A 27,740-nucleotide genomic window follows, 5' to 3' on the forward strand; every position below is an offset into this window, starting at 1 on the left:
AGGAAGGAAAAGCCCCGGACTGGACTGGAGCCACGCTGGGGAGGGGAGGGGGAAGGAGAAGCCCTGGACCCCTGCAGGAGCTGCAGCTGGGGGAGGGAAGGGGAGAAGCACCAAGCTGAGGAAGAGGAGGAGAAGCCACGCTGGGTTGGTGTTATATCCTTGGGGGCAGCCAGTTTAGGAAGAAATCACTTGAGGCCAGACAGCAGACAGTTAACAAAACTACCATTTATTTACAGACACAGAGCTCGCCTAACAGGCTGAAGCTGGCTGGACTATCCCCTAATAATCTAATTCAGTTGCCATAGGAATAAAAGCCATGACAACCAAATACACAACATTTTCCTCCCCCACTAATAAGAACACCTCCCCTAAATAAAACACACACTAGACTAGAGGCATCAAAGAATCCTGTGGCACCTTATAGACTAACAGACGTTTTGGAGCATAAGCTTTCGTGGGTGAATACCCACTTCATCAGATGCATGTAGTGGAAAGTTCCAGGGGCAGGTATATATATGCAGGCAAGCTAGAGATAATGAGGCAGTTCAATCAGGGAGGATGAGGCCCTGTTCTAGCAGTTGAGGTGTGAAAACCAAGGGAGGAGAAACTGGTTTTGTAATTGGCAAGCCATTCACAGTCTTTGTTTAATCCTGAGCTGATGGTGTCAAATTTGCAGATGAACTGAAGCTCAGCAGTTTCTCTTTGAAGTCTGGTCCTGAAGTTTTTTTGCTGCAGGATGGCCACCTTAAGGTCTGCTATAGTGTGGCCAGGGAGGTTGAAGTGCTCTCCTACAGGTTTTTGTATATTGCCATTCCTAATATCTGATTTGTGTCCGTTCACCCTTTTCCATAGCGACTGTCCAGTTTGGCCTATGTACATAGCAGAGGGGCATTGCTGGCATATGATGGCAGGTGAATGAACCGGTGATGGTGTGGCTGATCTGGTTAGGTCCTGTGATGGTGTCACTGGTGTAGATATGTGGGCAGAGTTGGCATTGAGGTTTGTTGCATGGATTGGTTCCTGAGCTAGAGTTACTATGGAGCAGTGTGCAGTTACTGGTGAGAATATGTTTCAGGTTGGAAGGTTGCCTGTGAGCGAGGACTGGCCTGCCACCCAAGGCCTGTGAAAGTGTGCGATCATTGTCCAGGATGGGTTGTAGATCCCTGATGATGCGTCAGAGAGGTTTTAGCTGGGGACTGTATGTGATGGCCAGTGGAGTCCTGCTGGTTTCTTTCTTGGGTTTGTCTTGCAGTAGGAGGCTGCTGGGTACAGCAGAGAAACTGCTGATCTTCAGTTCATCTGCAAATTTGACACCATCAGCTCAGGATTAAACAAAGACTGTGAATGGCTTGCCAATTACAAAACCAGTTTCTCCTCCCTTGGTTTTACACCTCAACTGCTAGAACAGGGCCTCATCCACCCTGATTGAACTGCCTCATTATCTCTAGCTTGCCTGCATATATATACCTGCCCCTGGAACTTTCCACTACATGCATCTGACGAAGTGGGTATTCACCCACGAAAGCTCATGCTCCAAAACGTCTTTTAGTCTATAAGGTGGCACAGGATTCTTTGCTGCTTTTACAGATCCAGACTAACATGGCTACCCCTCTGATACTAGACTAGAGAAGGAGGGTAGACTGCCTCCATTCCAGGCTAAACCCCGGGGATTATTTTGTCCCATAACTGTGGGTTCACTCTAGCTAAAGATCCAGCCGATGAGGAGGCCTTCTGTCTCTAGGTGGATTACGGCAAACTTCTGGTGTTGTTGCACCCAAAAGTACCATGGGCTTAGGGTCTGCAGCACGAACAGGTGAGGAGGTGGTATCAGCTCATGCTGGGCAAAGGGGTATCTCAGCCGCTGGCAGTAAGGGAGGAGAACAGTCAGGAATAGGTGATTCGTGAGTCAGTGTCTGACCAGAAGAGGTGAAGTCACACCACTCAACTGCAGATGTGTCTGAGGACTGGCATGATCTGGCAACAGCTGATCTACATGTCGCCGCCAGGTAAGATTCTCTGCAGTCCGAACTGTGTAGGAAACAGGTCCTGTTTGAGTGATGATCGTGGCAGGGACCCATTTAGCTCCAGAAGTATAATTCCGAGCCAAAACTGGCTGTCCCAGGCTAAAGGTTCGGTCTTTTGCTCTGGGTGCACGTCTGATGACTTGATGTTGCTGCTGATGTTGCACAATTTGTCAGGGTTCAGAAGGTTTCAGCAGATCAAAGCAAGTGCGCAACTGTCGTCCCATCATTAGAAAGGCCGGGGATGACTGGGTGGTAGCATGAGGTGTGTTTCTGTAGGAAAGTAAGAAGGTATCCAGACGCTTTTGAATGGAGTGTTGTCCCCTTGCTGATTTCAAAGCGTGTTTCATTGTCTGCACAAATCTTTCAGCTAATCCATTGGTAGATGGATGATATGGTGCTGACGTGATGTGGTGTATCCCATTTGCCTTCATAAAATTTTGAAACTCCTGAGGGACGAACTGCAGTCCGTTGTCGCTCACAAGTTCTTCTGGGAGACCAAAACGACTAAAGAGTCCCCGTAGTTTTTGGACAGTACTCTGCAGTAGTGGACTGCATTATAGAGGCTTCTGGCCATTTAGAATGGGCATCTACTGCCACCAAGAACATGCTTCCTTCAAGGGGGCCAGCAAAGTCATTGTGAATACGTTGCCACGGGTTTTCAGGCCAGTCTCATGGGTGTAGGGGTGCCCACTGGGGTGCATTCCTCATACCCTGACATGACATACAAGCTTTTGCTTTCTCTTCAATAGCACTGTCCAATCCAGCCCACCAAAAATAGCTTTGTGCAATTTCCTTCATGTGCACTATTCCACAGTGACTGGAATGTAGCTGTTCTAACATCTGTGATCTCAGTGGTGGTGGAATAATAACACGTCTCCCCCACAAGAAACAACCGGATTGGACCGATAACTCCATCCTCCTGGACATGTAGGTAACAAAGTCGGATGAGACCGGAAAGGTTTGTCGAGATTTTCCATGCATCACCAGGTCCATAACTTGGGACAATACTGGGCCAACGCGAGTTGCCTTCTTTATCTGAGTAGCAGTGATGGGTGTATTCTATACCTGATCAAAGTAGAAGATTTCCTTTTGGGCACTATCTTGATGTTTGATCGGCAAAGGCAACCTTGAGAGGCCATCTGCATTGCCGTGCAGAGTGGATTTCCGATATTTAATTTTATAAGTGTGTGCTGAAAGTAACAATGCCCAACGTTGCATACAACTAGCAGCTAATGGGGGAATGCCTGTGTAGGGTCCAAAAATTGACGTCAGAGGTCGATGGTCTGTGAGAAGAGTAAACTTTCGCCCAAACAGGTACTGATGAAACTTCCGAATTCCAGAAACAATTCCTAATGCCTCACGTTCGATTTGGGAGTAGTTAGTTTTTGCTTTGCTTAGAGTGCATGAAGCAAAAGCAATAGGTCTCTCTTCTCCAGAAGGGATAATGTGTGACACGACTGCTCTCATTCCGTAAGGGGAGGCATCGCAGCCAATTGTAGGGGTAAGGATGGATCAAAGTGCATTAGAACTTCAGAATTTAGCAGTGCATCCTTAGCTTTGTTAAATGCAACATCACAGGCTTCAGTCCACTTCCAGGCCTTGTTCTGCCCCAGGAGCTCATGAAGTGGTTTTAGCAGCGTGGCTAACTGTGAGATGAACTTTCCATAATAGTTCAGTAGTCCTAGAAACGAGTGCAGCTGGCTTACATTTCAAGGTGGGGGAGCCTCTACCATAGCTTTAACTTTTGCAGGGGCCTTATGAAGACCTGCAGAATCAATGATGTGTCCCAAATATTCAACAGAGAGCTTGAAGAATTCACACTTGTCTTTGCGAAGTCGTAGGCCATACTCTTCCAGTCTTTGTAGGGTAGCCTCTAAATTCTTTAAGTGATCCTCTTCATTCCTTCCAGTGACCAGGATATCATCCAGATAGCACTGAACTTCTGACAAGCCACACAAGATCTGGTCCATAGCCCTCTGGAACAGGGCGGGAGCAGACATTATTTCGAAGGGTAGGCGACAGTATCGATAAAGCCCCTTATGAGTCACAATAGTCAACAGATCTTAGGACTTATAATCGACATGCATCTGTAAATATGCTTGACTCAGATCAATCTTACTGAACTTTTGTCCCCGAGCCAGGCCTGCGAAGAGGTCATCTATGCAGGGAAGAGGGTATTGCTCTGCACACAACACTGGGTTGACAGTGACTTTAAAATCACCGCAAATCCGGAGAGAGCCATCTTTCTTCACTATTGGAGCGATAGGAGTGGCCCATGAACTATGGGTAACTGGTGTTAGGACTCCATTGGTGACCAGGCGCTTCAGGTCTGTTTCGACTTTTGGCCTGATGGCATATGGCACAGTACAGGCTTTCAGATATTTTGGTGGACTATCAGGTTTAATGTTCAATGTCACAGTGATTCCCTTCATACTTCCCAAATCATCTCCAAAAACAGCAGCATGTTTCCTTAGTATAGGGGTTAGACTGGTTTCTTCTTTAGTCATCCGGTGCACTTCTGCCCAGGTCAGCTGAATCTGCCCAAGCCAAGACCTACCCATTAAGGCTGGGTAGTTACCTCTCACCACAAACAGTGGCAATTTAGCAGCCCGTCCATTGAGCTCCACCTTAACATCAATAGTGCCCAACATGGGCACAGCTTCTCCCGTATACATCTTCAGAACAGTTTTTGTTGCCTTAAGCGGAAGAGGCTGTAGCTTTTCTTTATACACAGTTTCGGAGACCAGCGAGACAGCTGCACCGGTGTCCAGTTCCATGCATATAGGTTTGCCATCCAATAACGGGGTTATCCCGAATTCATGTGAGCCCACTGCCAAAGACAAAACATGCAGTGGCACTTCCGCTTGCGATGAGGTGCCACCTTGATCATCCTGGGTCTGCTCTAGGGTATGCAGGGTTCCTCTTTTTGTCGGCCAGACCACAGGCCTCTTGTTCTTTTGTTTACAGGCACACTCAATGTGTCCCTTTTTGCCACAGTGTCGACACACCAGGTCCTTACATCAGCATTCTGATGCCTGGTGACCTGGCTTACCACAGCGGTAACATTCCTGACTCTGCACAGTTTTGTGGGTAGGTTCTTGTGACACTTTTTGCAGCCTAGGGGATGCACCGATGTATTGCGCCTCCCTTGTAGCCAGTTCCATGGATACAGCAATATCAACAGCCTTCTGTAATGTAAGCTGAGCCTCTTCCGTATAGCTTCTCTGTAGAGGCGACACACTAACCTGTCACGCAGCGCATCATTTAACATCTCTTTAAATTCACAGTGTTCTGCTAGCTTTTTTAAAATTGCTACAAATTGTACAACTGTTTCATCTTCTTTTTGGTCTCTTTTGTGAAACCAATATCTTTCAGCAACTACCAGTGGTTTTGGGGAAAAATGGGACTCCAGGATTTCCACCATGTCACTGCAAGATTTAGTCTCAGGCTTAACAGGGTATAGTAAGCTGCGTAACAGGGAGTAGGTTTTAGCTCCTACAACACTTAAGAATATGGGCACCTTCTTCTCTTCTGGAATGTCATTTGCAATAACAAAAAGCTCAAAACACTCAGTATACGCAGGCCACTGCTCCATATTCTCATCAAAAGGTTCCAGTGGCCTGGTCAGAGTAGCCATGATTTTTAGTTTCACTTTCTGTACCTTGACTTCTACTTCCTTGTGTTGCTGGAGCAGCACCGGAATCCCATCCTCGTCGCCACTTGTTATATCCTTGGGGGCAGCCGGTTTAAGAAGAAATCACTTGAGGCCAGACAGCAGACAGCTAACAAAACTACCATTTATTTACAGACACAGAGCTCACCCAATCGGCTGAAGCTGGCTGGGCTAACCCCTAATAATCTAACTCAGTTGCATGGGAACAAAAACCATGACAACCAAATACACAACAGTGGGCACCCTGCTGTGTGGGTGGGATGACGGTAACCCAGACTCAGGGCTGGAACAGACCCCTGAGATTCTGTTCTAAGGGGGTGGCTGCATGGTTTACAGCTCTCTGATGTCTCAGACAAGGTGTCTCTCCCAAAGCCTCAGATCTGCATCCCCAGAAGGCTCCTGTGCTGCCTCCGCTCCTTTCACCTTCTACAGCAAGGAGCAGCAGCAAGGGGCAGGGATGAGCCATAGGCACCAGGTCGGGGGCAGAGGCTTCAGGAGCCCAGAGTGTTTGCCTGTCTGGGCATTTTGGCTGAGACCTCAGGGACACATTGTCAGGCAGAATCCCAGGCATCTGTATGAAAGGAGCATAAGGATGCTGGGTCAGACTGGGTCCATCTCGCCCAGTGTCCTGTCTTCCCATTGCGGCCAAAGCCAGGTGCCCCAGAGAGAATGAACAGAACAGGTAATCATCAAGTGATCTATCCCCTGTCACCCGCTCCCAGCAAACAGAGACTAGGGACACCTTCCCTGCCCATCCTGGCTCAGAGCATGTCCTCCATGAATCGATTTAGCTCTTTTTCTGTGCCCTGTTATAGTCTTGACCTTCACAACATCCTCTGGCAAGGAGTTCCGCAGGTTGACTGTGCATTGTGTGAAAAAATACTTCCTTTTGTTTGTTTTAAACGTGCTGCCTATTAATTTCATTTGGTGACCCCAAGTTCTTGTGTTATGAGAAGGAATAAGTAACACTTGCTTATTTACTTTCTCCACACCAGCCATGATTTTATAGACTTCTATCATATCCTCCCTTAGTCATCTTTTCTCCAAGCTGAAAAGTCCCAGGCTTATTATTCTCTCCTCAGATGGCAGACACTCCATACCCCTTTCTGAACCTTTTCCAATACCAATACATCTTTTCTGAGATTTGGTGACCGCATCTGCATGCAGCATTCAAGATGTGGGCGTACCATGGATTTATACAGCGGCAATAAGATTTTCTCTCTTATTTTCTATCCCTTTCCTAATGACTCCCAACATTCTGTTCCCTTTTTGCCGGCCGCTGCACATTGAGTGGATGTTTGCAAAGAACTATCCACAATGACTCCAAGATCTCTCACTTGAGTGGCAACAGCTATTTGACATCCCATCGTTTTATATGTAGAGTTGGGATTATGTTTGCCAATGTGCATCACTTTGCATTTATCAGCATTGAATTTCATCTGCCATTTTGTTGCCCTTTCACCCAGTTTCCTGAAATCTCTTTTTAGCTCCTCACAGGCTACTTAAATATCCACAGTAGTTTTGGATCATCTGCAAATTTTGTCACCTCGCTGTTTAGCAGATCATTTATCAATATGTTGACTAGTCCTGGTCCCAGTACAGTCACCACTCGTTACCTGTTTGCATCCTGAAAACTGATCATTAATTCCTACCCTTTGTCTCGTAGCTTTTAACCAGTTATTGATCCATGTGAGGACCTTCCAGAGGTGAAAGTAAGTCAGTCCAGTCCAGTATGGGATACCGGCAAGAGCGGGTACTCTGTGCCAGACCGGCCCGACTTCCCCAGGCTGGTGATTTAAAGGGCCCAGGGCTTCCTGCAGTGGCTGGAGCCCCGGGTCCTTTAAATCATCTCCAAAGCCCCCCTGCTGGAGCCCCGGGGAGTAAATCACTGCCGTGGATGCTGCTCTCTCCTGCGCTACGAACACAGAGCAGGGGCAGCGGGAGCTTCCTTACAGTGGGAGGGGGCACCGTTGTCTGAACTGTGGCACTCCCATGACACCCCTTCCTCAAGGACCCACACTCACACCACCCCTCCCCCCGAGGCCACACCCACAGAACGCCTCTTCCCCCCCTAAGACTCCACCCTTCCCCCCACTCCATCACTGGTCCTAACAGCTCGTAAACAATGGTGGAGCCACAGCCCTCTAACCCCCTGTTCCAGCACCCCTGACACAGAACTAAGCAGGCAGCCGTGTGTGTGTGTGTGTGTGTGTGTGTGTGTGTGTGTGTGTGTGTGTGTGTGTGAGTGAGACAGAGGCTGCTGTGCTGACCTGAGCCAGTGAGGGAAGCAGGGGCTGATGTTGGGGCCATCTCCCTCCCGCTGCCTCAGGACTGGTTGCTTGCAGCAGCTGTCTGGACTTAGAGACAGTGTGCCCACACACTCACTCTCCCCACACACACACACACTCTGTACCCCACCAGGCACATTGCAGTTGAAAAGCAGCTGGCAATCTAGTAGGATTCCCATGGAACAATGGGATAGACAAATCTGCATCATGTGATGCTGTACTAGCCATGAGGTCTTGCAAACCCTTCCCAAAACACCTGCAGCCAGTTGCACAGCTACCCACAATGCACAGCTCTCTGTGGCCATACAAGATTCTATCCTGGATGTGCTCTGGTGACACAAGGGGCATAGTGTGGATATGCAACAGCTGTTTAATTAAAACACTTTAAAGCCACATTACCCAATAGTGTAGCCACAGCTTGAGAGGGAGACAAGACCCAGTTCCCTTGAAACTAAAGAACCACAACTTCCCCTGTAGTTGATAGGATGTGAACCTGTGCCAGGAAACCCCAATGGATTGCTAGTCCATCGCCTTAGCCACTCGGCCATAACTAATTGCTTGAGATGGGTCTCTCACTACACTCTAGTTCTGTTCTCAATCTGTGATCAATTCCAGTTGTTCCCTCAGACCAGCTTCCACAACACACACACTGCTGTGCCGTTGTGGAAGTGTGTCCATGGCTGAACTGCAAGAATTCCTGCTCATTTCCCTTCTGGCTGGAGCATGAGGAGGGTGTTTTTGTGGTCAATGACGTTCCTGTAGATTGTTGTCCATTTCCTGCCTTGATCATTCAGACAGTTCCTTTATCATCATATCCCCAGCACATCAGGGATTGCAATAGCAGAGGGTAGGTTTTCTCCTGGGCACTGAGCTTTGCTAGGGGATTGGTGGCTCCTTTCTTCCTCACCCTGGAGTAAACTCAGCTATTTATTCCATCCTTGATGTTTCAATGAATAACAAGAGATGACAGAGGAAAGAGGTGGACAGGGCGGGTCTTAGGGGAGGGGCAGAGAGGTGTGGGTGGTGGACAGGGCAGGTCAGAGGAGGGGATAGAGAGGTGTGAGTGCTGGGCAGGGTGAGTCCCAGGGGAGAAGCAGAGAGGCACAAGTGGTGGGCAGGGCTGGTCTTAGGGGAGGGGGCAGAGAGGTTTGTGCAGGGTGAGTCTCAGGGGAAGGGCAGAGAGGTGGGGGCAGCAGACAGGCCTTGGGGTAGGGGGTGAGAGGCAAAAGGAGGCCTTCGGGCAGCAGAGGAGCAAGCGAAAGTTGGACCAGCAGGCCTCAGCCAAAGAGGAAGAGCAGGGGTGGGAAGTGGCCAAATGGGAGTGAGGGCAGAGCATAGGTGGGGACTCAGAGGGAGGAGAATGAGTCAGGGGGTGGAGTGGGCAGGGCCGCCCAAAGGATTCAGAGCCTGGGGCAAAACAATTTTGGGGGTCCCTTCCATAAAAAAGTTGCAATACTCTAGAATACTATATTCTCATGGGGGCCCTGCAGGGCCTGGGGCAAATTGCCCCACGTGCTCCCCCTCTGGGTGGCCCTGTCCTCAGCCTCTCTTTGTAAGTCTCCTGCCTCCTAATCATTTTTGTTGCCCTCCCCTAGACTCTCTCTAACTTGTTTCTCTAGTGGGAGGGTGAAAACTGGACGCAATGCTCCAGATGTGGCCTCACCAATGCCGAATAGAGGGTAATAGTCACTTCTGCTGCCAATACTCCTTCTAATCCAGCCCAGTATGACCAGTTACCCATATGGAATGCAGACCCACCAATATTTGATCAATTAGTTACTGTCCATTCAGGAGGTTCTTTCATAGGTGTCATGGGGGTATAGCTCAGTGGTAGAGTGTTTGACTGCTAATCAAGTAGTCCTTGGTTCAGATCCAAATGCCCCCTTACACACCTCTTCCTTCAGCTAAAGTAATTGCATTTCTGTTACATTCACGATTTCCACTGAGTAGGGATCCCTGAAATGAATGCAAACACTCAATATCTTCCTGTGCAAATGCATACAAACCTAGCAAACATGTGCCTCCACTGAAATCAGTTCAAATCCTCTAAAGGATTAAAGAATCCTTCTTGAGGTTGCAGGAAAAAACCATCCTGATGTGTAGAAAGAATAGTAAATATGGCAGGCGGCCAGCTTGGCTTAACAGTGAAATCCTTGCTGATCTTAAACGCTAAAGAGAAGCTTACAAAAAGTAGAAGATTGGACAAATGATCAGAGAGGAGTATAAAAATATTGCTCAGGCATGCAGGAGTGAAGTCAGGAAGGCCAAATCACACTCGGAGTTGCAGCTAGCAAGAGATGTTAAGATTAAGAAGAAGGGTTTCTTCAGGTATGTTTGTAACATGAAGAAAGTCAAGGAAAATGTGGGGCTCTTACTGAATGAAGGAGGTAACTTAGTGGACAGAGGATGTGGAAAAAGCTAATGTACTCAATGCTTTTTTTGTCTCTGTCTTCACAAACAAGGTCAGCTCCCAGACTGCTGCACTGGGCAGCACAGTGTGGGGAGAAGGTGACCAGCCCTCTGTGGAGAAAGAAATGGTTCGAGACTATTTAGAAAAACTGGAGACCAGCACATGTCCATGGGGTTGGATGCGCTGCATCCGAGGGTGCTAAAGGAGTTGGCGGATGTGATTGCAGAGCCATTACCCATTATCTATGAAAACTCATGGCGATCGGGGGTGGTCCCAGATGACTGAAAAAAGGCTACTGTAGTGCCCATCTTTAAAAAAGGGAAGAAGGAGGATTTAGGGAACTACAGGCCAGACAGTCTCACCTCAATCCCTGGAAAAATCATGGAGCAGGTCCTCAAGAAATCACTTCTGAAGCACTTAGAGGAGAGGAAAGTGATCAGGAACAGTCAGCATGGATTCACCAAGGGCAAGTCATACCTGACTAACCTAATTGCCTTCTATGAGGAGATAACTGGGTCTGTGGATGAGGGGAAAGCAGTGGATGTGTTATTCCTTGACTTTAGCAAAGCTTTTGATGTGGTCTCCCACAGTATTCTTGCCAGCAAGTTAAAGTATGGGCTGGATGAATGGACTGTAAGGTGGTTAGAAAGCTGGCTAGATCGTCAGACTCAATGGGCAGTGATCAAAGGCTCCATGTCTAGTTGGCAGCCAGTTTCAAACGGAGTGCCCCAAGGGTTGCTCCTGGGGCCAGTTTTGTTCAATATCTTCATTAATGATCTGGAGAATGGCGTGGACTGCACCCTCATCAAGTTTGCAGATGACACTAAACTGGGAGGAGTGGTTGATACGCTGGAGGGTAGGGTTAGGATACAGAGGGACATAGACAAATTAGAGGACTGGGGCAAAAGAAACCTGATGAGGTTCAACGAGGACAAGTGCAGAATCCTGCACTTAGGACAGAAGAATCCCATTTGCTGTTACAGACTAGGGACCGAATGGTTAGGAAGCGGTTCTACAGAAAAGGACCTAGAGATTACAGTAGACGAGAAGCTGGCTATGAGTCAACAGTGTGCCCTTGTTGCCAAGAAGGCTAACGGCTTTTTGCGTTGTATAAGTAGAGGCATTGCCAGCAGATCGATGGATGTGATCATTCCCCTCTATTCGACATTGGTGAAGCCCCGTCTGGAGTACGGTGTCCAGTTTTGGGCCCAACACTACACGAAAGATGTGGAATCCTTGGAAAGATTCCAGCAAAGGGCAACAAAAATGATTAGAAATCTGGAGCACATGACTTATGAGGAGAGGTTGAGGAAACTGGGCTTGTTTAGTCTGCAGAAGAGAAGACTGAGGGGGGATTTGATAGCTGCTTTCAAGTACCTGAAAGGGGGTTCCAAAGAGGATGGATCAAGACTGTTCTCTATGGTACCTGATGACAGAACAAGGAGTAATGGTCTCAAGTTGCAACGAGGAAGGTTTAGGTGGAATATTAGGAAAAAAAATTTTGACAAGGAGGGTGGTGAAGGACTGGAATGGGTTACCTAGGGAGGTGGTGAAATCTTCTTCCTTAGAGGTTTTTAAGGTCAGGCTTGACAGAGCACTGGCTGGTAAGATTTAGTTGGGGATTGGTCCTGCCTTGAGCAGTGGATTGGACTAGATACCTCCTGAGGTCCCTTCCAACCCTGATATTCTATGATTATATGATTAAATGTTCTGAAGGTCTCTTCTGGACATAAAATCGACCAATTTCTGAAAAACTGAGTGTAGCATTGGGAGCAGCGTCTGATGTTTTACTGTCTAGCCAACTTGCTTCCTAGAACGAACGCTCCTTGAGTGTGGTGATTCACAGGGAGTAGCTCAAACCTCCAAAGTGCCTGGCCAGGGGCAGGACATTGGCACAGCAAGGGAGGGGTGTAGCAGTGACATCACAAAGGCCTTTTACAGGACCTCACATTATTGGTCAAAGACTATTGGTGGGGAGGTGGTGACCTCACAGAGAGATTCTGACATCATCCAGGCAGGAGAGTGGCGAGGGGCCAGGGAAACCTCAGAGACCCCTGTGGCTTTGCTTCAGCAAGTCTCCTTCTCCAGGTCTGTCTTTGAGGACTGAGAGAGTATTCGGGGTCACTGACGTGAGCGCCAGGAGGAACCTCTTTCGGGTTTTCTCCTTCTCTTGTAGTGATTTTACTAGAAAACAACCATCCCTGTTTAGAAGGTAAGAGCCTCCTGGAGGTTTGAAACCTGTTCAGCCTGATCCATCTGGTGAGAGTTGAATTCTAGGCATGGAAAACACAAGCTTAAGGAGGCAGAATTTTATTCTACAGCTGAGATTTTGTCCCTTAGAATCAGTGGGGACATAAGGGTTTGTCCTTTTTGTTTCACCTTTTCCTCCATCCACCCTCCCTCCCTCGTTTCTCTTCTTCTCTTGCTTCTTTTCTCCTTTTTCCTATTCCCCTCCCAACACCAGGAGGTATGCTTGTGTGTGTGTGTGTGTGTGTGTTGTGGGGCAGTGCTCTGTAGCTCCCACTGTGGGATTTTCACCGAAAAATGTGGGGCTGAAATAGTGCTTGGTCAGTGATCCCCAGAAGTCACCTGGGCCATTCTTCGGGCTCTCTGGGCTCATCCTCAGCCTCCCATCCTCAGTCTCTACCCTGATTGGCTGAGCAGGGGGTTATTGACAGGGAGGAGACCCAGATCCTTGTTGTTCTCTTTTAAGACCAAGGAAATAAGTCAGAACCAGTTCTATGTTTGATGAATTTTGCTGCTTCTCTGCATTAATGGTCTCTGAGCAGTTCATGATTCTCTCTAACATTGCAGTTCTCCTCAAATACTTGCTGAATAATTACTGTCACTATTGTTGGTCTGGAGCTCATCTGAGACCACTTTTTTCAGGTCATTCAATGTCTGAAATTCAAGATCCGATGGTTATTTTGAAAATTAGGGCTCTTGTGTCCTATTCCCAACTCTGCCACCGACTGCCTGTGTGACCTAAGACAAGTCAATTCTCCTTTCTCAGCCTGAGCTTCTCCCTCTTTCAAGTAGGGATAATAATGATCCGCTCCTACCTACCTCATAGTGCATGGAGGCAGGGCTGGTTCTAGGTCTTTTGCTGCCCAAAACAAAAAAAAAAAGTTTTGGCTGCCCCCACCCCATCCCTGCCCCCCCCACTCCCCTGCTGCCCAAGCCCTGGGCTTTCCCTCCCCAGCTGAACCCCCGACACTCCAGCTCTGGGCCTCCCCCCAACCGCATCCCCCTGCTGTCCCAGCCCTGGGCTCTCCCCCCGCACACACCCCGTCCTGCCCCAGCTCTGGGCTCTCCTCTCCCCCCCTCCAGTGCTCCCCCACCCACACACACTCCTGCCGCCTCAGCCCTGGGCTCTGCCCCCACCACCCGCACCTCCTGCCGCCCCAGCCCAGCCTGACTGGCTGTGTGACCTGAGACAAGTCAATTCTCTTTCTCAGCCTGAGCTTCTCCATCTTTCAAGTAGGGATAGTAATGATCTGCTTCTACCTACCTCACGGTGGGTGGAGGATGGGGATCCATTGGAGAGTGTCACTAGGAATAGTGCATAATATAAGGTGTCCTATCACATTTACTCAGAGCAGATTAACACATTAAAGAATAGCTGAAATAGTCTATTTGATTTGTATGTTTTTATTTTGAAATTGTTAAAAGCAGCAACGACGTAGCTGAGCCTGAAGCATCTTATCTAAAGTTTGAGATCTAAGTGTCTCCTCTTTGTGTGCGAGGAGACAATTTAACACACTGTGACAAAGAGGAGATGCTTTTGTTTTGCAACAAAATACTTTTGCAAAGAACTTTCATCCCACTTGTTATGATTTTGAGAAACAAACTGATTTAGTCTGAATGGGATTTTCTGACAGAAATGGTTTCAATGAAATTTCCTCACCATCTCGATTCCTGGGCTCTATCCCTACCTCTAAGGAGGAGAGGGAGTGTTTGTCTGTTAGAACAGGAGTCAGGACCGCTGGCTTCTCTTTCTGGCTCTGCCACCACCTTTCTGTGTATGCCCTTGGGTACGTCACTTCCCTTCTCTGTACCTCAGGCTCCTCCCCGTCTGTCCAATGGGAACAGGGACAGTTCTCGAACTCTGGGTAATTGTGAGCCTGAGTGATATAACGGGTGTTAAAGCCCTCTGTGATGGAGAAAGGGGAGTTTCACAGTGTTTAGCACCAAGGAATTCTAAAGTTTGCTAAAGTGTCTAGTCTGTGGAAAGAAGAAATGGTCGGGCCCTAACTTTTTAATAGCCCATTCAGGGATGTGAGTCCCTGTCTTTTCGGTACCTGAGGTTCTTTGCCAGCAGGAGAGAAGAGGTTCCTGCCTCCGTTTTTGTGGCCTAAACAAACCCGGTGTTGTGGCCCAGTTCTTGTCTGAGATCCCTGAAAAAGAACATCTTCCCACCCATGATCAAGACAGGACCTATCATGCTAGTTACATTTTAATAAGACCAAAGCCTCCTCAAACCCGGTGTCACAATCACTGGAATGATTTTACCTTGATATTTTACCGGCCGCAGACACAAAGCGAGTCAAATTACAGTTTCTCTTCAGCGTCAGTGCACACACAAGAATCCGGAGTCTTTTCATTCCTTAGGTTCTGCTGCCATTTCATTTCTGTCCTCTTCCAAGATTTATCATTGTGCAAAGCAATATTTGGCCTTGGGAGTGTCCCCTCTGGTTCTGCCTGCTGCCTGTGGGAAATTAAAAGGGCCCAGAGATCCCTGCCGCCGCCACCACCACCTGCACAAGGGGGCTAAGGCAGTTTCCTGCTCACCCTCGCTCCGTGTAGCACGCCACCCCCAGAAGCATCTGGCACGTCACTGTAGCCCCTGAGGTGTGTGTGGGGGGGGGTCTCCCCGGGTGCCAACTCTGCCTACTGTGGCAATGGGACCTGTGGGGTGGAGTCTGCTGGCAGTGGTGCACAGAGACACTCCCAGCCCTCCTGGTTAGAGGCTGCTTCCAGAGAGAGGTGCACTTTGCTTTTGGGAAATGCTTGAGGTAAATGCTGCACCCCTCACCCTCTCCTGCACCCCTCACACCCTGCTCCAACTCAAACCCCATATCCGCACCCAAACTCCCTCCAAGACGCTGCCCACCATACCCACTCCTGCACCCCAACCCTCTGACTGAGCCCAGACCCTGCACTCAAAGTCTTTCCCAGAGCCCAACACCTCCCTCCCACACCCAAACTCCCTCCCAGAGCCTCACACAGGTGTGGGGTGGGGCAGGACTTGGTCCCATTCTGGGAACCACCAAAAATTATACAAACCTGCCAGCTCTGTCCAACCCAACCTTCTGCTGATGCACCTCAGCCCACACCCGTGCAGGGTTTGAAGCTTTCATTGCGTAAATTCCAGGACACTGAGGGATTTCAGCTCCCCTTTGCCCAGAGGGAAACCACCCCACTCCCAGCCAGGTTCTTGTCCACGGGATCACTGTAGGGGGGCTGAGTCCCTCTGGGTCTTTTCTCTCTCTAGGACAGGCCAGGGTGCAATAACTGGGGCATCTGAGCACCCAGGACCTTCTGTGGGGCTGCCATTCCCCTTCCCGTTCTGTGGTCCCATCTGTCACTGACTCCAGCCTTTTTTCTATCCATCATCAGCACCATCTCAAGCCAGCTGCACCCGCCTCAAAAAGTCAGTGTCCCCTGGTGGGTGTAAATCACTGACCTCTCTCCTCTCTGAGCACTGACAGCCCCTCTGTTTCCTTGCCTCTCGGGCTGTGCAGATGGGACCTTTCCCTCCAGTGCTGGAGGATTCGCCCTTCTCATCTACCATTGTCCCAAGCAGCACAGCGGGTGGGAATCTTAAACATACCGAGGTGACTTAGGAGCAGAAACTCCCCCAGGACCTTCCATACAATTGTCCCTTGCCCCTCAGTGAGCAGGATTGAAGCTCGGGCAAGGAGCCTGGTGGGCCACATCCCCTCTGAGCATGAGCAAAGCAGCAGGATGAAAAAGAAACCTGGAGATGTGGGGGATTGAACCCAGGGCTTCATACATGCAAAGCATGTGCTTTACCACTGAGCTACAACCCCACCTTGCTCTGGTTTTTGCTCTGAGAGCCAAACCTGCTGTCCTGGAGGTTGGTGGTTCATGGGAAACACTTTGCGGCAGGGCCGGATTCTATACAGCAGAGGAGGAGAGAGACTGCATACCCTGGACTCAGGGTGCAGCGATACAAGACTCAGCCTTCATACTGCATTGGCTGGGTGCAGGGGTGAGAGTAACTTACAGGACTTACCGGTACTGCGGGAGTCCTGAGGGGGCGTGGCCTCATCCAGAAGAGGCGTGGCATCTCAAGAGTTAAAGGCCCTGGGGCACCAGCTGTGGCTGGGAGACCCAGAGCCTTTAAATCAACCAGAGGCTCCTAGTTGAAGAGGGGGCTGGGAGCCCCCCGGGGCTCATGGGGCAAATTAAAGGGCCTAGGGATCCAGCCACCAGGAGAACCTCAAGCTTTGCGGGACTGGGGCAGGGATTTAAAGGGTCCAGAGCTCCTGCCGCTGAGGGGAGCCCCGAGCCCTTTAAATCCTGGCCCCAGCCTGGCCTTCTGAGCCCTGGCCGTGGGCAGTCCAGAGCCCTTTCAATGCCCGCCATGGATGCCAGTGTGGTCCAACACGGCGTACTGGCTCTTGCCAGTACACCATACCAGACTGGACCGGCTTACTTTCAGCTCTGGGTGGGTGAGTGGTGCTGCAATCCCCTGCTAGAAAGTAATGTTGGTGCGGGACTCTGTGAGCAGCTCTACACCCAACCCTGGTGGCAGACGCAGTGTGGGGGACTCCAGGTGTTTCTAGGATCCATTATTTCCACCTGCCTGTAAAATACGGTTTTTCCCAGCACATTCACTGCAGTGCAATTGGGTCAGTGTTTCCATGGTTGCACAACAAAGAATAGCTCCCAGTTTCCTCTCTGTCTGCAGCAGGATTAGCCTATGTCGGTGGTTAATGAGGTGGATCTTGTAGTTTGTTATTCATTCCCCACCTTGAAAATTCAGACAGTCCCTTTCCTACGCAAATCCCCAGCACCTCAGTGACCCTGGTAGCAGAAGTTGGGTTTTCCCTGAGGGCCTGAGATTTTCAGGGGTCTTTTTCCCTCCAGCTGGAGTGAACTCAGCTTTTCCCCATCCCAGACATTCCATGAAATGACAACAGCAGTATAAAGAAAGAGGGGAGGGAACGTCTCACGGCCAGGGTTGGATGTGCCCAGGACCCCCTGCTTGGCCATTGTTTCCATGGAATTTGGCCACCTGCTTTGCAGAAGGGACAGAGAAAGATCCTGCTGTTCCTGTGTCTGTGCAAAGAAAATTGTGCTTCGGTATGAAAGAGAGGTGGGAAATGGCCCCATGATGGGACAATATCCTAAGGATTTAGACCTAAGGACTCAGGTTGAGAACTGATTTAACTCCACCCATCTGGGATTTAACAAATTCCCTTCCACAGAGACACTGGGAACTTGTGACCTTGATCCAGACTCTGCAGCTTCAGGCTGCTTTAACTCCTGGTAAAAACCTGAACTTGATTCCAAGAAAGGAGAGAGGAGAAGCCTGAAATTGCCTTTGGTCCAAGGCTGGGATCTCCTGGATGGGTAGAAACGTCCTTCCCTGCTACCAGGGGACAGCAGCTACTGGAGACATAGCAGAGCTCAGAGGAAGGGGGGTTGTTGAATGCACTTTATGTGCACAGGACCCCACTAACTCTAAATCCCCCACTCTAGCAGGAACTTAGAAAGTCAGACCTCGGTCAATGGCAGGACTGGGCTTTGAAAAAGAGATTTGTTTTTCCTCCCCGTCATGAGAAAGAAAGTAAGAGCTGGCAGCTCTGGTGCAGAAAACCACTTTTTCCTCTGGCTGCGGAGCTTCCAACCAGGTGCAGAAGACTGGTGTCTCCTGAAGAGGGGGGGGCACAATGTCAAGGTTCAGCCCCATCCCCTTGCAATCAACAGCCCCCCCAGCTGTGAACAGTGCAGGGAGAGGAAGCAGAAAAGGCAGCCTCTCTCCATTCACCCCTGCAGCAGCTGCTTTGCAGGGAGGGGGCCTGGCAGCACCACATAATGCAGCAGGCGATAGCTAACCCAGGTGGGGCACATGACCCCACACACGCCCTCTGCAAGTGTTGCCTCTGAAATTAGGAACACTGGTGAGTTCAGGGCACAGCTGCACACCCAGAAGAAAGCCCAGCACAATACACCCAGGGTGAAGGGGGTGCTAACGCCTGGCATTAAACCAGAAACCTTTAGATCTTCAATCCGATGCACTCCCAGCTGAGCTACTTTGGCAAGGACCAGGCCCACCAGGAAGGCTTAATACACGAGCCACAGCACATGCTGGGAAGATTTAAATCTGGATGTCACAACGCAGGAGCCAAGCAGTGGACTTGACCTGGAGGGGCAGGCTGGGGTTTCCTGTATCCCATTCACTCAAGCCAGCACCTGCCCCCTCACAAGCTGTCACTGGCACCCCCAGGTCGGCAAGAAAGGAGCAGCGGTTCTCACTGGAACAACTCCTCTCGCAGGCTTCTCCCAAGCCTAAAACAGAAAACCATCTTGCCAGAAAGCAGCCCACTCGTGTCATAGTATAATTCCCAAATCTGGACCTTAGCGTCCACGATATGGGCACTAGCATAAAGTCCTCTAAGCGTAATTACCAGCTTAGATTCTGTAGCGCTGCCACCAATCAGGAATTTCTAGGGCCTGATACTCTCTGGTCCCCCCAAAACCTTCCCAGGGGACCCCACGACCCAGATTCCTTGAGTCTCACAACAAAGGGAAATAAACCATTCCCTCCCACCTCTTTACCTCCTCCCAGATCTTTCCTGCCTGGGTACACGAGGAGATACCGTGATTCAATTCCTTGAAACACAACACAGAGAGATCAAGTTTCTCTCTCCCCTTCTCCCAGAGGCAATACAGATTCAAGTTCCGTGAATCTAACACAAAGAGGAAATTTACCTTTCCCTCCCTGCTTCCCCCTCACCCAGAGGCAATACAGATTCAAGCTGTGTGAATCTAACACAAAGAGGAAATTTATCCTTCCCTTCTCCCCACCAATTCCCTGGAATATACAGACTCAATTCCCTAGAGCCTCAACTGGGAAAAAAATATCAAACAGGTCTTAAAAAGCAAAACTTTTAATAAAAAAGAAAGAAAAAAAGTAAAAGGTTTATCTCTGCATTTTAGATGGTAAAAAGTTACAGAGTCTTTCAACTTATAAACAATAGCAAGAATCTTTCTCCAGCAGAAACACAATTTAAGCTATTCCAGCAAGTACACATATGCAAATGGAAAAAAAACAAATTAAAAGACTATGGCCGCCTTTTCTTACTTACAGTTCTGAATAGATAAGAGACTGTAGCAGGGAGATTGGCAGAAACCTGGTTGCACCTCTAGCCCCGTCCAGGACCCAAAGAGAACAAAGCCAAACCCAAAACCCACAAAGAAAGGCTTCCCTCCACACGAGATTTGAAAGTATCTTCTCTTCTGATTGGTCCTCTGGTCAGGTGCTTGGGTCCCTGTTTGTTAACCCTTTACAGGTAAAAGAGACATTAACCCTTAACTTGTTTTCCTTCCACCCAGAACCCCACATCTTTTCCTGGGCTGCAAGTAGCCACCCCTGGGATGCCAAGAGGTAGAAACAAGATTCTACCTCCCAGCAGCCAAGTGCACTTCCATGGATTCGACTGGCCTAATTCCTCCAGCTTCCCCAGGCTGACGCCAAGGTATTTTCTCCACTGATATCACCACCCTCTATCGTGCGGGGGTTGGGGTTATCCCAGGAACAGGCCAGTGGCAGAAGGAGGAGGCCTTGCTGGACAGCAAGGGGAGCTGGGAAAAGGAAGCCACTATGTTTCTGCCTGGTTTTTAGGCTGAGGCCCTTTTGCAGATTAGGCAAATGTGAGAACCACCACGCTACAGAAACTCCATCACAGTGCGCTGCCCTGTCCTGCCCCGCCCTCAAATTCCCTGCACTTTGGTGGTGCTCATCCTGGCACACACTGAGGGGAGAACCTGGAGAAAATGGCGGCAGCTCTTCGATGGGTCAGCTGGCAGAGCAGAGGACTGGAGCTGGCACTCAGCAAGTTGTCCTTACATCGCCCGTGTGACTCCAGCTTGAGGGGGAGCTGCTTTTTCTTCCCCTTTCTGAGAAAGAGCAAGAGAAGAAAGTAAGTTCAGGAAGGCCAACTGGCTGCAGAAGCCAATGCTGCCTTTTCCTGCTGCATAGCCTGAGAGAAAGAACGTGCATCAAGTAAAGGGACTGCTGTGTTGTCAGGAAACAGCCCACAGCTACACCGAGAGTGATGGAAGAGGTTGCTGACGCCTGGGATTGAACCACAGATCTTTAGAGCTTCAGTCTAACACTCTCCCAACTGAGCTACTTTAGCACCGGTAGGTAGCTCTTTTGGGCTGCTGCTTCTCACCTTGAAGCTTATTTTCAACAAACCAGCTCTCCAGTCACCACTGGCCAATGCAGGAAGGACAGCGCTTGCTATTTTAGCACTCAGAAATGTCATCAGCTAGTCTCTGGATCTATTGAATGCTGCACTTCAGTTCATGGGGGAAAGGCGAGAGACACAACCTTTGAACAAAAGGCCTGGGGTTAACATCCTAATGCTGTCTCCTACTGTAACACTATTTAATACTGGCCAATCCTGTGCTGGTGACAGTTCCATTTCTAGGTGTTTGTACTTTTCAGTTACTGTGAAAATTAAAAAGTTTCCATATGCTTAGAGGAAATGAATTTGTTTTATTTTCTTATATATGGCATGAATAAATACAGATTTACACATCCTAGCATGAAAATGTATTGTCTAATATGATCGAGAAAATCATGCGTCCAGATTGTGCATTGAAATCATGATATGAGCTACAAATGCAGTAAAAAATAAGGTATTCAATGCTTTAACACATGGATCAGGGGTAGGCGGCACCGAAGACACTTCTTGCCTTGAGTAGGGAGTAGCTCAGACCTCCAAAGTGCCTGGCCAGGAGCAGGACATTGGCACAGAAAGGGAGGGGTGTGGCAGTTACATCATAAAGGCCTTTTGCAGGACCTCAGACTATTGGTCCAAGGCGGTGGGGAGATGGTGACCTCACAGAGAGATGCTGACATCAGCCAGGCAGGACGGGGCAAGGGGCCAGGGAATTCTCAGAGACCCCTGTGGCTTTGCTTCGCTTCAGCAAGTCTCCTTCTCCAGGTCTTTCTTTGAGGACTGAGAGAGTATTCGGGTTCACGGACGTGAGCGCCAGGAGGAACCTCTTTCAAGTTTTCTCCTTCCCTTTTAGTGATTTTACTAGAAAACAGTCATCCCTGTTTAGAAGGTAAGAGCCTTCTCGAGGGAAGGGGTGTCATGGGGGTGTCAGAGTTCAGATGCCAATGCTTCGCCGCCCCCACTGTAAGGAAGCTCCTCCCACCTGCTCTATGTTTGCAGGGTGGGAATGAGCAGCATCCATGGCAGAGATTTGCTCCTGGCTGCCGGAGCAGAGCAGCAGGCTCAGCTGTCAGAACTTTCTGGAGCTATGAAAGGGGAGGGCCCCATGGCTCTGTAGCAGAATGCAGGGCAGGTGAGCTCACAGATGGCATTGTGGGATACTGCTGGAGGCCAGTTATGGTTATATAATGAACGGCAGCATCTAAACTGGCACTCTGTCACTTTAAGTTTGCTGCAAAAAGCTCTAGGCCTCTCGTCGAGGTGGTTTTATTTTGTAACCAAAACAGGGCAGTTTTGTGGCCAGACGTGGCATTGCAGTGTGTGCACCAGCCAAAAGGTGGTGACCGAGGGAGCCTTGTGTGTTTTTCACGCACCTCAGCAATGTGATGATGCTAAAATAACTTTGTAGTGCAGACCTGGCCAAAGATTCACACACACACGCACAGCTTGGAAGGAAAACCTCATCTGCTCCTCTGCTTTGCAGAATCCAAACACAAACAAAGCTTGTCAGGGCCTGGTGGAGATGTCAGTGAGTCAGGTGTGGTCAGACACTGTGTTTCAGCTCCATGCAGGTACCATGGCTCAGCTGGTTAAAACACTTACCTTATAAGCAGGGGATCCTGGGTTCAACTCCCAGTAATGCCTTGGGGAGTAGCTTTTAGGGCACCCGGTATTGGCTACTGTCAGAAAACAAGATTCAGAGCTAGATGGGCCTTTGGTCTAGCCCAGTGTGGTTTTTCTTATGGTTTAAATTATGCTCACAGACACTGATAATAGAGTTACTGAAAGTTTGGGAGTTAGGAGCTGATAGTTTAGTGGTCCAGTCCCCTTGCAGATTACCTCCTCCCTCTAGGACAGGGGCAGATCTGAGCTCTCACACCAAATGCTCATTGTGGCTGCCAGAATCTGTGAGCAGCTCGTTTAGTTTGCATCGAGGATTGAGTCCTGCTTTGTGCCCAGTGTCTGAGAATGAAAATCCTAAACCATCCTTTGAAATAACAAATGCAGCAGGACATGTCATTGTCCCTGTCCCAAAGCAGAGAGACCAGTGGAGAAATGCCATTGAGTCCACGGTAATACTCCACTGCCGTTTTACCTTTTTGGCTTGCAAAACTCCCTCCCAACCTTGTGGGGTCCCAGACCCCGGTATTGAGCCTGAGCCGAGACGTCTACACTGCAAATTTACCACCCCACGGCCCAAGCCCCAGGAGCCTGAGCTGGCATGGGGCAGCTCTGGGTGTTTCATTACACTGTGGACATAGCCTAGCATTACGTCTACACTGCCATTAACACACCCAAGTCACTATTCTCAAACCCTGGGTCAGCTGATTCAGGCTTGTGGGGCTTGTGTTGCAGGGTAATAAAATTACAATGTAGACACTTGCGCTTGAGCCCAGCCTCCGAGACCCCACGAGGGGTGAGGGTCTCCAAGCCTGGGCTCCAGTCTGAGCCCAAATGTCTACACTGCAGCTTTTAGCCTCACAACCTGAGCCCCAGGAGCCCAAATCAGATCATCCAGGCCAGCCGAGCCACAGGGATTTTATCTCAGTATAGCTGCACTCTCAGGGTATATCTACATTGCAATGCAAGCCCAGGGTTAGCAGAAGTCATGTCAGCAGCCCCAACACATAAACCTAAACCACGAGGAAAAGATCCACCCACAAATAAGCTGGGCATTGTCCTTTTCCCTACGGTTCGTAAGTCCAGCAACCAAAAGTCATTTAACATGAGCCATTCCCTCTCTGCACCCCACTCACAGCTGTTGTCCTTAGTCAGTGCAAGCCCAGAGGTGCCTCTGTAGAGTTCATCTGCCATCCTGGGTGGAAAAGCGGGAAAATAAGAAGGCACCGTACTCACTATGTTGTCTAGGGACTCACTCGCCCCTCCACAGCCACCCTGTCCTAAAGTTGGTCTAATACCTAAATTTTACTATGAGGACTCAGACCCCAGCCCACTTGGCTTTGGAACCAATGTCCCCTGCCTAGCGAGTGCTATTGAATTGAGGGTGAGTCCCTCCATCGGGGTCTGCCAAGCACAGTTCTGCTGCCCTCGATTCACACAACAAGGACAACAACCCTTTATTTCTCCTGTCCCAAAAACAAGGAGACTGGGAATCCAACACCAGCCAAAAGTGATCATTTTGGCAAGCAACCCAACATGTTTCCAACATACTGTAAAATCCACATGAAGACTCATACATGAAACCTTGCAAGAAAATCTTCCTGAGGGGGTCTGAAGCACCTGCTGCTGGAGGGAAGGAAGGAGCTGTGGGCTGGGTCTGAGGAGCACTGGGAATAGGAGGGGGCTGCGGGTTGGGATTGAGGGGCACTGGGAATAGGAGGGGGCTGTGGGTTGGGATTGAGAGGCACTGGGAATAGGAGGGGGCTGTGGATTGGGGCAGAGGAGAAGGGTGAAAAGGAGCAGGCTCTGGTTGGGAGTGAGGAGCAGTGAGCATAGGAGGAACTGAGGGTTGGGTCTGAGGGGGCATTGGGAATAGAGGGGATATGGGTTTAGGCTGAAGAGTATCCTCATTTGGGGATCCAGCAGAATGGAGAAGGCAGCAGGCAATTCTAATTCCTTAGGGATATTCTGTGTGTATGTGTGCAGGGGAGAAACATGCTATATGCTCAGAGGCCTTTATTCCTCCAGGCTGTGAGGACAGGGGGGATGTCAGGAAGTTGCCCCTTCAATCCCCACCCCCACAAAGGCCCTTCTTAGGAAAGGCAAAATCCTGAAGAGAAAAACAAGATAAAAGACGACTCCAGAAAGACAGATTTTTAAAGATATAGTGAGCAGTTTATCACCTGACTAGGAACTTGAACTCTGGACCCTCAGATTATCAGTCTGCTGTGCTACCAACTGAACTAGCCAGGCTCACCAAGTAAAAGTGTAAGTTGGTGCAGAAGAGAAACTAGTCAAGAAAACAAGAGCAGGAAACAATAGGGGAAACCTGCTGCTATCTCTGGCGTGGTCAACACTACGAATTTATATCCAATTTAGCAGCATTAAATCGCATTAACCCTGCACCCGTCCACACAACGAAGCCCTTTATATCAGTATAACGGGCTCTTAATACCGGTATCTGTACTCTTCCCTGATGATGAGTAGTGCTGAAATCGGTATAGCTATGTCGGATTAGGGTTAATGTGGCTGCAATTTGATGGTATTGGTCTCCGGGCACTATCCCACAGTGCACCATTGTGACCCCTCTGGACAGCAATCTGAACTTGGATGCACTGGCTAGGTATACAGAAAAAGCCCTGCGAACTTTTTGAATTTTGAATTTCATTTCCTGTTTGCCCAGCGTAGAGTGCTGATCAGTACAGGTGTCCATACAGTCCTAGAATCAAAAAAGAGCTCCAGCATGGACCGTACTGGAGATACTGAAGCTGATCTCTGTATGGGGAGATGAATCTGTTCTATCAGAACTCCGTTCCAAAAGACGAAATGCCAAAACATTTGAAAAAAATCTCCAAGGCTATGATGGACAGAGGCCACAACAGGGACTCAATGCAGTGCTGAAACTTAAGGAACTGAGACAAGCGTACCAGAAAGCCAAAGAATAAAATGAATGCTCACGGTGGGAGGGGCGACAGACGACTGTAGCTATCCCACAGTTCCTGCACTCTCCGAAAACCGTTTGAATTCTTGTCTGAGCTCCCAAAGCCTGAAGGGTCAAAAACATTGTCGTGGGTGGTTCAGGGTATATGTCGTTGCCTCCCTCCACTCGTGAAAGGAAAGAGAAAAAAAAATCCTTTCTTGCCTTTTTCCAATGTCACCGTATGTCTACTGGATGCTGCTGGCAGACATGGTGCTACAGCGCTACACAGCAGCATCCCCTTCCCTTCCCTTCCCTTGCAGACGGCAGACACGACAGTAGGACTGGTATCTGTCATTGTCATCCCGTGAGTGCTCCTGGCTGGCCACAGTGAGGTCGGCCAGAAGTGCCTGGGCAAAAATGGGAATGACTCCCAGCTCATTCTCTTCTTTAAGCTTTGTCTAATGGACATTCAGTCCTGCCTGGACTATCCTAGCAGCTGGAGGCTGCGCTCCCCTCCCCCCTTTGATCTCTGCTTGCAGAAGCAATAAAGTCAGTGTTGTTTGAAATTCCTGCATTCTTTATTACTTCATCACACAAATGGGAGGATAACTGCCATGGTAGCCCAGGAGGGGTAGGGGAGGAAGGGAAGCAATGAGTGAGGCTAGAATGACATGCAGCTCATCATTTCTGTGGGATCTCTGGGGCTGTGACCCGGAGTGGCCATTTGCCTCTCTGGGCTTGGCTGATAGTCTAGACAGAACTGACTCTCCATTAGACAAAACTTAAAGAAGGGAACGACCTGGGGAGTCATTCCCATTTTTGTCCATGCACCCCCAGCTGACATCACTGAGGCCAGCCAGGAGCACCAATGACAGCAGCAGACGGTACAGTATAACTGGTAACTGTCATTGCCAACTTGCAAAGCAGCAGATGATACAGTAGGGCTGGTAACCATCTTTGCTAACTTGTAAAAAGCAAAGGGATGCTGCTGTGTAGCGTTGCAGTACTGCGACTGTCAGTACCATCCAGTAGATATACGCTGACAGTGAAAAAAGGCTGAACGGGCTCCATGGTTGCCGTACTATGACGTCTGCCCAGGCAATCCAGGGAAAAGGGCGTGAAATGATTGCCTGCCATTGCTTTCACGGAGGAAGGACTGAGTGACCACATTTACCCAGAATCACCCATGACACTGTTTATGCCCCATCAGGCATTGAGATCTCAACCCAGAATTCCAATGGGCAGGGGAGACTGTGAGAACTATGGGATAGTTACCCACAGTGCAACGCTCTGGAAATTGATGCTAGCCTTAGTACATGGACGCACACTGCCGAATTAATGTGCTTAGTGTGGGTGCATGCCCTTGACTTTATACAATCTGTTTTCAAAAAACGGTTTCTGTAAAATCGGAATAATCCTGTAGTGTAGACATACCCTGTGATTAACAACTTTGGTGGCTAATTGAAAGGCTGAGGTTCAAACCCAAGTGAAGATGGAGGTGTTCTTTTTTCAGTGATGAGAATCCAGTATACTTTATCAGGTAGAAAATCTCCTCAATGCTGGTCTAACCTCATTTGACAAGCATAAGTGGCATATAGGAGAAGTTCTTTTTGCAGATGTTTGGTGGTATAGTGGTGCGCATAGCTGCCTTCCAAGGAGTGGATTGGGGTTGGATTCCCAGCCCATGCAATCAGGTGATGCTTTCTCCCCTGGGAATTGGTTTAATTTCAGTCACATTGTATCAGTTTAGCAATTGAATGAGAGAATCAGTGTCCCAAATCCCAGCAGGTCATTAAACACCCAGCAGAGGAAAAAAGGGGCAGAACTATACAATGAGCAGTTGGAGTCATCCTGGTATTACAATGTTTGGTTTATTTTTTAAAAATTTTTCCTTTACTTCCCTCTCCCTGTTAGACTCAGAGCCTTTAAGGTCAGAAGGGACCAGTGTGGTCATCTAGTCCGACCTGCTGCACTTTGCAGGCCAAAAGATCCCACCCACCCACTCCTGTAAGAGACCCGGGAGGGGAGGCAGCTCTGTGCTCTGCCCCTACCCCAAGCAGCACATGGAGGCCCTCTGCTCCCCTCCCCCCATGGGTGTGCAGAGATGTGCCAGCAGCACTTAGGTGGCTCCCTGCCCACTCTGCCTCCGTCCCTGCATGCCGCTCCCAGAAGTGGCTGGCATGTCCCAGCATCCCCTGGGGCGGGGGGAGTGTCTCCATGTGCTGCCTCTGCACCGAGTACCAACTCCACAGCTCCCATTGTCCAGGAACTGCAGCCAATGGGAGCTCTGGGGGCAGCGCCTGAAGGCAGAAGCGCATGGAGACCCCCTGGCCCCACCCACCTAGGAGCTGCTGCTGCAGGGG

The sequence above is a fragment of the Gopherus flavomarginatus genome, chromosome 8, assembly GCF_025201925.1.
Source record: "Gopherus flavomarginatus isolate rGopFla2 chromosome 8, rGopFla2.mat.asm, whole genome shotgun sequence".
NCBI lineage: Eukaryota > Metazoa > Chordata > Testudines > Testudinidae > Gopherus > Gopherus flavomarginatus.